The sequence below is a fragment of the Salmo salar genome, chromosome ssa09, assembly GCF_905237065.1.
Source record: "Salmo salar chromosome ssa09, Ssal_v3.1, whole genome shotgun sequence".
Classification (NCBI taxonomy): domain Eukaryota; kingdom Metazoa; phylum Chordata; class Actinopteri; order Salmoniformes; family Salmonidae; genus Salmo; species Salmo salar.
This window is the reverse complement of record NC_059450.1, coordinates 118,056,197-118,070,167: the sequence shown is the minus strand read 5'-3', so window position 1 is coordinate 118,070,167 and position 13,971 is coordinate 118,056,197. Positions and strand designations below refer to the sequence as shown.

The 13,971-nt window shown below is 42.0% G+C and overlaps 1 long non-coding RNA gene across 2 annotated transcripts in view; it reads left to right on the top strand.

Annotated features, from left to right (window-relative positions):
• The first annotated feature begins 1,060 nt into the window (after window positions 1-1,060).
• LOC106612712 (uncharacterized) overlaps window positions 1,061-13,971 on the top strand; it is a 34,093-nt gene continuing 21,182 nt past the window's right edge. The window contains exon 1 of one of the 2 annotated variants that reach the window (XR_006771133.1): window positions 1,061-1,345. This is a non-coding gene — a long non-coding RNA (uncharacterized lncRNA). The remainder of the gene's footprint in view (window positions 1,346-13,971) is intronic. The other variant, XR_001330353.2, reaches the window with a different exon arrangement.

The following is a 13,971-nucleotide window of genomic DNA, read 5'->3' as shown; positions in this document are numbered from 1 at the left end:
TTTTCCGTATTGACTGACCTTCATGTCTTAAAGTAATGATGGACTGTCATTTTCCTTTGCTTATTTGAGCTGTTCTTGCCATTATGGACTTGGTCTTTTACCAAATAGGGCTATATTAGGTATTACCCCCCCCCCTCTTGTCACAACACAACAGATTGGCTCAAATGCATTGAGAAGGAAATAAATTCCACAAATTAACTTTTAAGAAGGCACACCTGTTAATTGAAATGCATTACAGGCGACTACCTCATGAAGCTGGTTGAGAAAATGTAAATAGTGTGCAAAGCTGTCGTCAAGGCAAAGGGTGGCTTCTTTGAATAATCTCAACTATAAAATATATTTGATTTGTTTAACACTTTTTTGGTTATTACATGATTGCATATGTGTTAGTTTTGATGTTTTCACTATTATTCTACAATGTAAAAATCCTTTGAATGAGTAGGTGTTCTAAAACTTTTCATGTAACACGTACTTTTGGGTGTCAGTGAAAATGTATGGAGTAAAAAGTACATTATTTTCTTTAGGAATGTAGTGAAGTAAAAGTTGTCAAAAATATAAAAAGTAAAGTACAGATACCCAAGAAAACTACTTAAGTAGTACTTTAAAGTATTTTTACTTAAGTACTTTACACCACTGCCATCAACATGTTTTCTGTCTGAGTTAGAATCAGGGGCGGACTGGGAGCAATAAGAATCTCTGGCATTTCTGACAAATGGGCCAATTCTTTCCCCCCTTGAGGCCCCCACACTGGCCCATTTTGTTCCTTGAGGACCCGATTATTAGCCAGATAATGATCATTTTGTGCAAAAAAAACAAAACAAGTTAAGACAGGCCTATTAGGCTAAAAATGGAGCAGCCCATCTGGCATTTGCACGAAATGCCAATGGCCAGTCCAATCCTGTTTACAAGGGGGAATAACAGAGCTTGCCTATCTTGTGTCAATGAACTCAAACATAAATACATAATTCAAGTATCCATCTCCAATAGAATGTCCTCCCCTCAAAACATATGAGGGAAAAGAGGAAGGGGATGTAGTGAGTAGAAGTGTCAAAGAGTTTAACTGTCAAAGGCAAACTTGCATCAATAATTCTGCAAGGTTGCCTTGCATGCCTGCAGCACGAATCCACTGGGTGGGCTTTTCCATTAAGTGCGTTTAGACGAATCAAGATCGTGCTGTTCCAGCGAAGCGTAGTAGTGTGCACCACGGATGAGACGTCGCTGAATACGAAGCTTTCGTACTCAATCTTACATTTTACACACTGTTAGTGTATTGAATTTTCTAACAGCCTGCCGATTTCCGAACCCCATTAACCCAATGATGGAGTTATCCTTGATGTCAGCGCAGGTAAGAAACCTTCAACGACATCACGGTTTTAAGGCTACAATTACGCTAATCAAGTAATGTAGTGAACACTTATTATGAGATTTCGGACAGACTACTGTTTTTCAAAGTATGCTACTGTTTTTCAAGGTAGCCTACGTCATAGCACGTGTGGCGCAACAGTAGCCTGCAGTGTCTCACTTACTTCAGCACAGGTGGATGGCATTTGGATGCAGACAGGTGACCAACATGGTGCGCGCTGTTGTGTCGGGTAGGCTATCAGGTGCAGCATAGGGTCTGAAAGGGATTAGGCTATTTCTTGCTGTTGGTAAATTAATGACTGCGGAAAATGATCACCTCTGGCAAATTGTTCCATTAGGAATATTGTGCTTTTTTTGTTGTTGAGTATAAACCTGGTAACTTAGTACTTTTACTAGCCTACCTCAACCTCCACCACTACTAATAACAGCCTAATAATAAGCATAATCATTGTCATCCATTTATAATGAGATGGAAATTATAGCCTAATTATCATGCAGATTTGTCACTGAGTTTACCTTTCACTGACATCCATGTGTGTACATACCCAGTGCTATTGCATTATTCCTTTTAAATTGAGAGGTTTCCTGGACTCCTGCTGGTTATTGCAACAATTTACATTACCCACTTCATCATTTTTTGAAAGGTTATGTACACGGAACAAACATAAACACAACATGCAACAATTTCAAATATTTTACAGCATTACAGTTCATATAAGGAAACCAGTCAATTTAAATAAATTCATTAGGCCCTGATCTATGGATTTCACATGAGTGGGAATACAGACATACATCTGTTGGTCACAGATACCTTGAAAAAAGAAGTAGGGGCGTGGATTAGAAAACCCAGTCAGTATGAACCTTATGCAGCGTGACACATCTCCTTTGCATAGAGTTGATCAGGCTGTTGATTGTGGAATGTTGTCCCACTCCTCTTCAATGGCTGTGTGAAGTTATTGGTGGGAACTGGAACACGCTGTTGTACACGACAATCCAGAGCATCCCAAAAATGCTCAATCAATAGGTGACGTATCTGGTGAGTATACTGGCCATGGAAGAACTGGGACATTTTCAGCTTCCTGGAAATGTGTATAGATCTTTGCGACATGGGCCCGTGCATTATCATGCTGAAACATGAGGTGATGATGGCGGATGAATGGTACGACAATGGGCTTCAGGTTCTCGTCACAGTATCTCTGTGCATTCAAATTGCTTATGCCTGCCCATACCATAACCCCACCGTCAGCATGGGGCACTCTGTTCACAACATTATCTGCAAACCCCTCGCCCACACAACTCCATACATGCTGTTTGTCGTCTGCCCAGTACTGTTAAAACCTGGATTAATCCGTGAAGAACACACATCTCCAGCATACCAGTGGCCATCGAAGGTGAGCATTTGCCCACTGAAGTCTCTTACGACGTCGAACTGCAGTCAGGTCAAGACCCTGGTGAGGACGACGAGCGGGCAGATGAGCTTCCCTGAGACGGTTTCTGACAGTTTGTGCAGAAATTCTTCAGTTGTGCAAACCCACAGTTTTATCAGCTGTCCGGGTGGCTGGTCTCAGACGATCCCACAGGTGAAGAAGCTGGATGTGGACGTCCTGGGCTGGTGTGGTTACAAGTGGTCTGCAGTTTTAAGGCTGGTTGGACGTACTGACAAATTCTCTAAAATGACGTTGGAGGTGGCTTATGGTAGAGAAATGAACATTAAATTCTCTGGCAACCGCTCTGGTGGACATTCCTGCAGTTAGCATGCCAGTTGCACACTCCCTCAACTTGAGACATCTGTGGCCTTGTGTTGTGACAAAACTGCACATTTTAGAGTGGCCTTTTATTGTCCCCAGCACAAGGTAATCAACTTCTTGATATGCCACACCTGTGAGGTGGATGGATTTTCTTGACAAAGGAGAAATGCTCACTAACAGGAATGTAAACAAATTTGTGCAAAATTTGAGAGGAATAAGCTTTTTGTGCGTCTGGAAAATTTCTGCAATATTTTGTAAAAACAAATATATATACTACCGTTCAAAAGTTTGGGGTCACTTAGAAATGTCCTTGTTTTTGAAAGAAAGGCACATTTTTTATCCATTAAAATAACATCAAATTGATCAGAAATACAGTGTAGACATTGTTAATGTTGTAACTGACTATTGTAGCTGGAAACGGCTCACAAGTCCTCAACTGGCAGCTTCATTAAATAGTACCCGCAAAACACCAGTCTCAACGTCAACAGTGAAGAGGCGATTCCGGGATGCTGGCCTTCGAGGCAGAGTTCCTCTGTCCAGTGTCTGTATTCTTTTGTCCATCTTCATCTTTTCTTTTTATTTTTTGGCCAGTCTGAGATATGGCTTTTTCTTTGCAACTCTGCCTAGAAGGCCAGCATCCCGGAGTCGCCTCTTCACTGTTGACGTTGAGACTGGTGTTTTGCGGGTACTATTTAATGAAGCTGCCAGTTATCATTTATTTTCCTGAGGCCCCTTTTGTCATTGAAATGTTCATTCTTATTGTGTGGGCGTGTTGATAAAAATGTTAAATACTTACATAAACAGCCCTGATTTGCAGATCATCTAGACTCTACAGCCTACCCCGCTAACCCCTTCAAAGTGGGAGGATACATAAGCAAATAAAAGATGACTGGTCATTAGTCAGAATAATCAGATCTGATTGGGATGTCATGCTGTGGGTCAAAAACTTCACTCCCACCTAAACAGTCTGAAATTCCAGGCAAAAAAAATGTAATAAAATATCCTACACTAAAAGGGCATTATCATAATTTTAACAATTTCAGTGTTATTTCAACCTCCTAGTGCGGAAATATCGTTAAAAAAGCATTGACTGCACTGCTCATACTTAGGCCTATTGCATTCTCAATTATTTTCTTTGAATCACATTTCATGTTAGATGCTAACATCCTAAACCGATAGAAAGGCACGTCATTTAAAAACATACTTTGTTTTTACAGCTTTTTCCTTAGTTTGTACATGTACATTCTACACACATTTTTACATTCATGGCACTTTTTTGATTTTACGGTAGTTACAGCAAAAATAAAGTATTTGATGTTTTGATGTAATGTACATCTAGATATGACTGAAAACATGATTTATAATGTATAAGTACTAACTATTATACAGTGCATTCAGAAAGTATTCATACTCCTTTTCCACATTTTGTTACATTACAGCCTTATTCTAAAATTGATTAAATATTTTTTTTCATCATCAATCTACACATAATACGCCATAATGACAAAGTAAAAACATTTTTATAAATGTATATAAAAAAATGAAAACACGTTCACATAAGTATGTATTCAGACCCTTTACTCAGTACTTTGTTGAAGCACCTTTGGCAGCGATTACAGCCTCGAGTCTTCTTGGGTATGGCGCTACAGGCTTGGCACACCTGTATTTGGGGAGTTTCTTCCATTCTCTGCAGATCCTCTCAAGCTCTGTCAGGTTGGATGGGGAGTGTCGCTGCACAGCTATTTTCAGGTCTCTCCAGAGATGTTCGATTGGGTTCAAGTCCGGAATTATGTATTCCATTTCAGAATAAGGCTGCAACGTAACAAAATGTGGAAAAGTCAAGGGGTCTGAATACTTTCCGAATGCACTGTAACTTTAACCCATTGTATATCAGATTCTCTAAAACTTGAAATACTCCAGGTATTTATATATAAATTCTAGTTGTACTTCAGAATCTGCTATGAATACCAGACCTGGTTCCCTAGAGTGATCTATTGTTTCAAGTACTTGTCTTATATTATCGTCAATGTATCTTCCATGTAAAAAACCTGTCTGATCAGGATGAATAATATCCGACAACAACTTTTTTAATTTGATATGCTATGCATTTTGCGAGGATGTTTGCATTACAACACTGAAGTGGCCTCCAGGTGTTTTTGACTGTATCTTTATACTTACCACCTCCGTACTGTTTCAGTAATAGTGAAATCAAACCTTCTTGCTGAGTACCTGATAGTTTACCATTTTATAGCAGTGGTTAAAACATGCTAATAGTGGATCTTTGAGTAGATCAAAAAAGGTTTCATATATCTCAACTGGTATGCCATCCAGCCCTGGATTTTCCCCTGGCCTAAAGGCTTTAATTGCATCAAGAAGTTCCTCCCCTGCAATTTGGCCCTCACACAAGTCTTTCAGTATAGGTGTTAATTTTACACTATTATTAGGAAAAAAATCCTTACAGTTAACTATAGTTAGTGGAAATGGAGGAGGCTGAAAAGAGAACATATGCTTAAAGTACTTTGCTTCTTCTTTTAAAATAATTTCTTGCTTTGATAAACGTTATGTAAAAGTTTAGAATTTTCTAAAGTTAACCTCTCTGGGGTTTGTAGGATGCTCGCCAACAGCCAGTGAAATAGCAGGGCGCCAAATTCAAAACAACAAAAATCTCATAATCAAAATTTCTCAAACATACAAGTATAATACACCATTTTAAAGATAAACTTATCGTTAATCCAACCACAGTGTCCGATTTCAAAAAGGCTTTACGGCGAAAGCATACCATTAGATTATGTTAGGACAGCACCTAGACAAGAAAAACCACACAGCCATTTTCCAAGCAAGGAGAGGCGTCACAAAAACCAGAAATACAGCTAAAATTAATCACTAACCTTTGACGATCTTCTTCAGATGACACTCCCAGGACTCAATGTTACACAATACATGTATGTTTTGCTCGATAAAGTTCATATTTATATCCAAAAACCCCATTTTACATTGGCGTGTAATGTTCAGAAATGTTTTGCCTCCAAAACTGCCGGTGAATGAGCACATCAATTTACAGAAATACTCATCATAAACGTTGATAAAATATACAAGTGTTATGCATAGAATTAAAGATAATCTTCTCCTTAATGCAACCGCTGTGTCAGATTTCAAAAAAGCTTTACGGCGAAAGCACACCTTGCAATAATCTGAGTACAGCGCTCAGTCACCAAAACAAGCCATACAGATACCCGCCATGTTGTGGAGTCAACAAAAGTCAGAAATAGCATTGTAAATATTCACTTACCTTTGATGATCTTCATTGGAATGCACTCCCAGGAATCCCAGTTCCACAATAAATGTTTGTTTTGTTTCGATAAAGTCCATATTTATGTCCAAATACCTCCTTTTTGTTCACGCGTTCAGTTCACTATTCCAAATGCAAAATGCGCGAGCACTAAGTTCAGACGAAAAGTCAAAAAAGTTCTATTACAGTTCGTAGAAACATGTCAAACGATGTATAGAATCAATCTTTAGGATGTTTTTATCATAAATCTTCAATAATATTCCAACCGGACAATTCCTTTGTCTTTACAAATGAAAAGGAACTCAGCTCGCTCTCATGGCCGCATGCGTGACTGAGCTCATGGCATTTTTCCAGACACCTGGTTCAAATAGCTCTTATTCTCTCCCCATTCACAGTAGAATCCTGAAACAACGTTCTAAAGACTGTTGACATCTAGTGGAAGCCTTAGGAAGTGCAATATGACCCCACAGACAGTGTATATTGGATAGGCAATCACTTGAAAAACTACAACCTCAGATTTCCCACTTCCTGGTTGGATTTTTCTCAGGTTTTCGCCTGCCATATGAGTTCTGTTATACTCACAGACATCATTCAAACAGTTTTAGAAACTTCAGAGTGTTTTCTATCCAAATCTACTATACTATACTATACTATACTATGCATATCCTAGCTTCTGGACCTGAGTAGCAGGCAGTTTACTCTGGGCACGCTTTTCATCCGGTCGTGAAAATACTGCCCCCTACCCCAAAGAAGTTAAGGCATATAAACTCAAACAATCTCCTCCATTATTTGGATTATTTTACAGCTGAGTGAACTTGATGGAAGGGCATAAGCAGCTGGTAATAGTTTAATTAACTTCTTTATTTAGCATTTTTTTTAATCAAGTGCCAGAATGAAGTAGGGCACAGGCTTGCATGTACTGAGCATCTCCTCCATTGCCAAGCTGGTATAGTTATACTGTAGAAACACAATGTTTGACAGTAAAAGCCATCGAGTGCTATGCTTATTAAATGTCTATAGACACAATTTCAAACTGATTTAGTATATAGTCCTCAATCTTGAACTGGAAGTGAGGAAATTTTTAACAAGTTTTTTCAACATGTTTTTCTCCACGTGTGCACACGAGGAACAGTGGCATTGTTTTGTGTTGACAAATTGTGCTTGTATTGACAGATCATGCCAAAGTGTGATGGAAGGAAGGAAGGAACAAAGTTGAGCCAAAGAGTTTCACCATAATGTCTGTGGCACAACAAGGCACACAGTAGATAAAGGTGGAGGATGATGGTAACTGACAGAGACTGTCAAGTGCAGCGACTCCACTGCACTTGAAATGTACTAGGTCATCCTCTTTCAAGAGATTTACTGTCACAGGCCAACAATCCCCTTCAGAATGTGCGTGCGTGCATAGATGCTTGCATTTGCGTGTATGTACATGCATGTGACAAAATAAGTGCGTGAGAGTGCAGAGCATATGTGAGTGAGGTTGAGTAAATAAGAAAGCAACAGTGAGGATGTGTATGTTTCAGTGTGCCCTTATCTCTCGGGTTTATGTGAACTTCTGGTCAGCTTCATCTGTCGTTAGTTCTCAGTCCTCTGGCCATCGCAGCAGATGGAGAGTCAATTATTGTGGCTTACAAGCATTGGACCAGACATCCCTGTTTTTTTGTGTGTTTTTTTTTTTACCATATACATCCTCTGTCCAGACTGTAATTCCTCTATGCTCCATGGACTTTTGGATGGGGGGCATAATTGAGAGGGTGGGGGACTGGGGGTGGAGAGGGTGATGAAGCGTTAATAATGGAACAAAATTAGTCACATTGCAGCTGAGAAGGATTGGGATACATAGTGGCTAAACTACTGTTATCCTAATGGCCATGTAACCGGGACTCTTGAGTTAGTCATAACACCTAATACAAATGCATCAGGGGGTGGGTTACAAGATCATAGAAATGTTTAGTGTCCACATTAACAGTGGAAATGTTCGCTTGTGGTATTATCCTACTTTAAAAAATAATAATTTATTCTTCATGGTCCAGTTTGACAACGACACATCCGAGTCTCCATAGAAAGTGTAATTGGTTGCACTTTAAATGCTTCCGCAAGCTAATCTCATGCAAAATGACTCAGATGTTCCTATAATAACTTTAGTAAAAGAGAGCTTTGCTACTTTCAACTCGATTTGGTTAATGTCTTTGTTTTCTGGGAGCTGAACCAAGGCCATTTCCAATTTGAATAATAATGAAAAGTAAACCGCTTACGGCAATCTAACAAATCAGCCAATACAATTTTTATATTCTACCTTTTGGGAACTGTTTTATCTGAGAGTTTAACGTCTCCAGAGAATTTGTAGTGGATAAAATGGTCAGATAACTTCTTAAATCGAAAAAGAATGTCTGAAAGTTGTGTATTATCCACTGACTCGCTGGAGAAGGGTTGGGTAACTTTGATGGGAGTGGGGGGCCACAAAAAATCTGAACTCGTCATGAGGGGCTGTAGTGGCTTGCTAGTTCTGCGTACCCACATCCATACCCACACATGCTGTCAGAGCCAGCCCTACCCTTTTGGGGGCCCTAATCCCCAAGAGTGACCAAAAAAAATGGGTTCCCCCAGTCGGTAATTCGACCATGATTGCTACAAGTTTAGATTAGAGGTCGACCGATTATGATTTTTCAACGTCGATACCGATACCAATTATTGGAGGGCCAAAAAAGACCGATACCGATTAATTGGCCGATTTTTATATATATACAGTGGGGAGAACAAGTATTTGATACACTGCCGATTTTTCAGGTTTTCCTACTTACAAAGCATGTAGAGGTCTGTAATGTTTTATCATAGGTACACTTTAACTGTGAGAGACGGAATCTAAAACAAAAATCCAGAAAATCACATTGTATGATTTTTAAGTAATTAATTTGCATTTTATTGCATGACATAAGTATTTGATACATCAGAAAAGCAGAACTTAATATTTGGTACAGAAACCTTTGTTTGCAATTACAGAGATCATACGTTTCCTGTAGTTCTTACCAGGTTTGCACACACTGCAGCAAGGATTTTGGCCCACTCCTCCATACAGACCTTCTCCAGATCCTGCAGGTTTTGGGGCTGTCGCTGGGCAATACGGACTTTCAGCTCCCTCCAAAGATTTTCTATTGGGTTCAGGTCTGGAGACTGGCTAGGCCACTCCAGGACCTTGAGATGCTTCTTACGGAGCCACTTCTTAGTTGCCCTGGCTGTGTGTTTCAGGTCGTTGTCATGCTGGGAGACCCAGCCACGACCCATCTTCAATGCTCTCACTGAGGGAAGGAGGTTGTTGGCAAGTAGTTAAAGAGCAGCAGTAAAATAACAATAGCAAGACTATATACAGGGGGTACCGGTACAGAGTCAATGTGCGGGGGCACCATTTAGTAGAGGTAATTGAGGTAATATGTACATATTGGTATAGTTATTAAAATGACTGCATAGATAATAACAGAGAGTAGCAGCGGCGTAAAAGAGGGGGGGGGGGGGGCAATGCAAATAGTCTTGGTAGCCATTTGATTAGATGTTCAGGAGTCTTATGGCTTTGGGGTAGAAGCTGTTTAGAAGCCTCTTGGACCTAGACTTGGTGCTCCGCTTGCTGTGTTGTAGCAGAGAGAACAGTCTATGACTAGGGTGGCTGGAGACTTTGACAATTTTTAGGGCCTTCCTCTTGCACCGCCTGGTCTAGAGGTCCTGGATGGCACAAAGCTTGGCCCTAGTGATGTACTGGGCCATACGCACTACCCTCTGTAGTGCCTTGCGGTCGGAGGCCGAGCAGTTGCCATACCAGGCAGTGTGCTTGGACCATGTTAGTTTGTTGGTGATGTGGACACCAAGGAACTTGAAGCTCTCTAAAGCTCACTAAAGCCCCATCGATGAGAATGGGGGCGTGCTCAGTCCTCCTTTTTCTGTAGTCCACAATCATCTCCTTTGTCTTGATCACGTTGAGAGAGAGGTTGTTGTCTTGGCACCACATGGCCAGGTCTCTGACCTCCTTCCTATAGGCTGTCTCGTCGTTGTCAGTGATCAGGTCTGCCACTGTTGTGTCATCGGCAAACTTAATGATGGTGTTGGAGTCGTGCCTGGCTGTGCAGTCATGAGTGAACAAGGAGTACAGGAGGGGACTGAGCACGCACCCCTGAGGGGCCCCTGTGTTGAGGATCAGCGTGACAGATGTTGTTACCTACCCTAACCACCTGTGGGTGTCCCGTCAGGAAGTCCAGGATCCAGTTACAGAGGGAGGTGTTTAGTCCCAGGGTCCTTAGCTTATTGATGAACTTTGAGGGCACCATGGTGTTGAACGATGAGCTGTAGTCAGGGCAGTGTGGAGTGCAATAGAGATTGCATCATCTGTGGATCTGTTGTGGCGGTATGCAAATTGGAGTGGGTCTAGGGTTTCTGGAAAAATGGTGTTGATGTACAGTATATATTGTTTTCCCTTTTTTGGGATTTTGATCCGCGGGCCAACAAAAGGGGGGCATGGCCCGCAGGCCGCCAGTTGCCATCCCTACACTAGAGGAACCAAAGGAGACATGCAAAGTACCTTCCTCCCCTAAGCCACCCAGTGAGAAGAGCCCTGTACCATCTTACCTCCAGGGGCACTGGCGCATCCGAGTTTGACGGATCCTGTCACTTTGGGATCCAAACAATGGCAATCAAATAAATGTGCTCTCTCATGTCATCTGGGACGATAGCATGGCAAACCTGTCCAATTAATAGGGGATAACATAGAGGAGCAGATGAAGTTACTTATATAACCCAGAGCCCTGTTTTGAGGAGATGACAAACCCCCGTGTTAACAAAAATAATCTACAGTTAATTCCCACACGAAAAAAGGGATCATCGTCCACACACACACCAGATAATCTGACAGTGGTGAAGTAATGGACACAATGCTTTGTGCTGCTCACTGGGATGAGAGGAGAGATGGAGGATTTAAGAGCTATTCAGGCGTTGAAAAGATGAGGGTGCATTAGGGGAATCTGATGCCCTCAGAATGGACATTCTATCCCAGTGCTTAATACTGACCATAGGTTTACATACACACCAATAATCGAGGAGAGCTACTTTAGTACAAGAGAATCACCATGGTTATCCACCATCACATGGAACAACAATTGGACATCATCACATCCTCCTTTTGAACGCACAACGCCTCCTGACCTGAAATCAAGGGACTGTAGTGTTCCGTTCAATTATGACTAGATGAAACTCAAAACGATGCTTGTGTAGCGGCCTCATCTCCCACCAATGAAATGTATACATGTATACAAATAAGTTTCATGCTGTCACGACTTCCGCCGAAGTCGGCTCCTCTCCTTGTTCAGGCGGCGCTCTGCGGTCGACGTCACCGGCTTTCTAGCCATCGCCGCTCCATTTTTCATTGATCCATTTGTTTTGTCTTGTTCCCTGCACACCTGGATTACATTCCCCAATCACACTGCATGTATTTATTCCTCTGTTCCCCCTCATGTCTTTGTGTGATATTGTTTGTGTTACATGTTATTTGTGACGCGCTAGACTGGTGTTCTTATATTCCGTGTTGTTCACGAGGTATGTTTATTTGTTAAACAATATTTTTGTGACTGCGTTTTTGCACTTTTGCCAATTGGCTGGAGGTTTTGACGCTGTTGCGTCCGTCTGTTGGTTTCTCCTGCCTCAATAAAGTGTGTGCCTGTTCACAACCCTCTGCTCTCCTTCACCTGATTTCGCTACCAGTACGCACACCGTTGACACATGCGATGCTCTCAACTCAGCAGTTCTCTCAAGCATGATGAACATGCATGTGTGGAAAAGCTTAACAGTGCTGACATGTCAATTCAACAGAGGAGGGTGTAAGCAAATTGAGCTGAATAGACCATGTTCAGGGCATGCATGATCAAAGTGAGTGGAAAGACTGTGTTTGTGTGCGTGTGCAGAGAGAGTACTGTGAGTGTGTGTGTGTGTGTGTGTGTGTGTGTGTGTGTGTGTGTGTGTGTGTGTGTGTGTGTGTGTGTGTGTGTGTGTGTGTGTGTGTGTGTGTGTGTGTGTGTGTGTGTGGGTGTGCAGTTGAAGTCCACTGTATAGCACAGTGAGTTTTTAGAAGTGGGGTAAAGCAAGTCAGACAGTTAGCACTGTGTACCCCTTCCTTTCTCCCCTCGCTCCAGGCCAAATCCAGCCACTTTTCATGTTCATAGTGCATTTCTCTTCAACTTGTCAGGGGCTCTTCAATAAAAGAGAACACACGTCCATTTTATTGTTTTTGTCAATGAATGTTCTGAAAAGAAATTGCAGACAATATGGCTCACTACAAGAGTAGGCCATACACAAGACATAGACGGACATGCCTTAACAGTGAGTTTGGACTTTAAGTGGATGGGGAGACTGGTGTGATGTAGAAAAGCCCATTGTTGTGTCTGTCTGTCACCTCATGAAGACAATCTTTCATCCCCAGGGATAATAAGATGGACAATTATAATCCCCCCAAAATCAGTTTAGATCAGAGTTGGAAACTCATCACTCCGTATAGTACTTTAGACTTGTGATCTGGGGTAATCTATCTGAAGGAAACGTTGTTATGAATATAACTTCTGTTCCCTGAAGTAGGGAATGAGGTACAGTATAACATATTATGGGAAGTCAACGACCAATCATATTCACCTGAAGATGGGCCAATGGATGCCGAGCCCGCCCTCGGAAGCCCCATCTTCCTGGCCAAACCCCTTGATGGTGCGGGGCCAAAATGTGTTATACCTCATTCCCTTCAGGGAACAGTAGTTATATTCATAACTGATGTTCCCTTTCAGTTGGTCACTCTGTATAACATACTATGTGGACATACAATCACGCCCCATGATGGCTCAGAGGCTACCAAACTAGGAGGCCCACGGCAGCCCAAGCACACACAGTTTCCACCGGCTCCAAAAAGGGTTTTACAGAAGACACCTTTTTCCCTAATACTCACCCAAGAAGCCTGAACTGTCAGAGCCTCATATAGGGAACCAGAACCTGCTGCTTCATGGCTATACGCACTGACAAGCTGCCAATAGACCCCACTGTTCCAAGAACATTACTTACCTCGCGAACCGGAAATGTCAGAACTTATACAAGGAACCACAAGTCCAAAATAACAGAACTCCTGACTTGGTGAAGTGCACGGCAGCCCGAGGCTCAAACCCACTGGAAACCCACTGGAAACCTGCAGTAACCCAGAAACTGTGTACTCACACGTTGCCACGACAGCCCAAGGCTCAAACCCACAGGAAACTGTGGTAACCCTGATAATGCACACTTTACGCTGTGCCGCACCTCAAGTCAGCCCAAGGCGCAAATCCACAGGGAACTGTGGTAACCCAGACAAGTCCGCAACCTGGACGCTGCCTAACACCCACTTCCGGACTCAGCCATAAGAACACTATGAGCCACACTGGGAGCAGTTACATTCAAGCGATAAAATCTCACAAAGGTATGTGGGGGATCACCAATCGTCAGGCCCCTGAACAATGCCCAATAAGCCACCACACCCCAAGTGGAGTGGGCACGCACACTGCTAGGCAACCTTTGTCCTTT